This window comes from Acomys russatus, chromosome 1 (genome assembly GCF_903995435.1).
Source record: "Acomys russatus chromosome 1, mAcoRus1.1, whole genome shotgun sequence".
In the NCBI taxonomy this organism is placed as follows: domain Eukaryota; kingdom Metazoa; phylum Chordata; class Mammalia; order Rodentia; family Muridae; genus Acomys; species Acomys russatus.
In genome coordinates, this window is record NC_067137.1 from 30,980,614 (window position 1) to 30,982,680 (window position 2,067).

The following is a 2,067-nucleotide window of genomic DNA, read 5'->3' on the forward strand; positions in this document are numbered from 1 at the left end:
GTTTTCTCACCTGTCAAAAGATGGGGTGCAGGTGTTTCACAGAAGGAGACCTCAGCTAGACTCTCAGATGCCAGGCAGGAGGCAGGGAAGGGATGGGGAGCAAGGTGTGTAGCCCCCAATGCTTCTTCCTGCCTTTGAGCCCTTTGATATAGATTCAAGACACCTTGGCACTGGAAAGTCTGTTAACTAGAAATTCACAATGTCTCAACAGGAGACTTGCTGGTATCTTTGAGAAGGAAAGGCCTAGAGAGTATGATCTAAGCACCCTTTGGAACCCAAGATTACATCCTTACAACCTCCATCTCGGAATAGGCTCCACAGTGGACAGGCTAGTTCAGACCATTGCTCCTCTGGTGATGGCTTGCTCTAAGTCCTAAATGCCCACCTCAGCCACCCTGACTGGACTCCTTCTGCTGTCACGTTGCTGCTTCCAGTCAGTTTCTTGAAGAAATAACAAAGCCTTGACTGGGGACATCTTTTCATTAATTATTGGTTGCTTTACTTTTTTGATTTTTCAAAGAAGAAACATTCCTTTTACTATAACATAAAATAAGTATAAAATCAGAAAAACCAAAAAAGTCCTAAAGCAATCAAGAGAAAGGAAATTAATATTTTAAAACCCTAGATTTCTAATTAAATTAAAAAGTGATCAAAGGAAAAGACTTCCAATTCTTGGTAAGTGGAGAACAAGCATAAATTACTAATTATTTCCATATAATCCACTTTAGAGGAATGATTGAACAGAATAAAAGCTTTTCATTGCAAGCTAATATAAAAGCCAGGAGAGTTCAGAAGGCTACAATGAGCTGGTGTGGGGGAGGTTGTGCAGAGGGGGGCAGAGGGGGTGGGGGGGGGAGGGGGACGGAGTGTAGGTTGGTAGAGCTGTCATCAACATTCTACATATATACACCAGAATTTTCTTCTATTTCTTTCAGTATTTCATTCTTTACTATATAATATTAAATGCACCACTAACTTAAATTTTTATTAAATGTGAATGAGGACCTAATTGTTGTCTCCAAATGCTTCAGCAGACAGGCACAACCAAAGCCTTCCACGGCACAACCAGTCTGTGCAGTTGCCACCACCACGACTTTTGTCATATAACAACTCGCAGTGTGAATCACAATCCATCAATATCTGTGAGTATATTACAGCCAAGACAGAATGTATTTTCTTTATGCCAGAACCTGTGTCTTCTGTAGTACTTACGAAGGTCGCTGGAGGGAGAAATTGTTATTTCCATCTTACAAATGAGGAAAACAGTAATTTTCAGAGTCATATAGCAAACAAAAAAACTATTAAAAAAGGACATTATTATTATTTAACAAACAAAATACTGACATTCATAAAAATTTCAGTGAGCTCAGAATACACAACTGGTCAAAGGAATCAGAACTGCCAGGCACATGCACCTGAACCCTGGGTATTCTGACTTCTAACCCATCATTGCTTCTGCCTATTTGATGCCTATCATTTTTAATAAGGCTCTGAAAGAGTCTGAAAATAGCATTTGCCTGCAGAACCTGTAGAAATGGACAGATTATTACTGGAACATTGTGAAATGTATGTCCACCCATCCATCCATCAGTCTACTGAGAGACACGGATGAATACCACATAAGAGGAATCCCAAGGAGGAGAAGAATCCTGAGCCAGTCCCTACATAAAACTCACCTCAAGAACGCCACAGGTAGGTAGGGGTGCTTCTTATAACAGTTTCAGATTGACAGCCACAGCACAGTCTGCATAACCATCACAAAGACACACAAATCCTTCCACAGACACACCTAGCAGACAGCCAGACATGGTTTGACACAATAGCCAAGACGTCAGGGACACCAAGCCCTTTTCACATGCAAGAGAACCTTTGTTGACAGTAACTATAAATTGTTTCTTCAAACTCAGTTTCTTGGATGCTATGTGACATTTCTGCCTCTGTTTATCTTTCTACTTCCATCTTCCCTTTCATACTAAAGTTACAATGCCAGCAACTAATCTTGGAGTTTCCTCGCTTCCTGAAGACCAGAAAGCAACTTGCTTTCAGCATCTACCTTTGCTTCCAGTT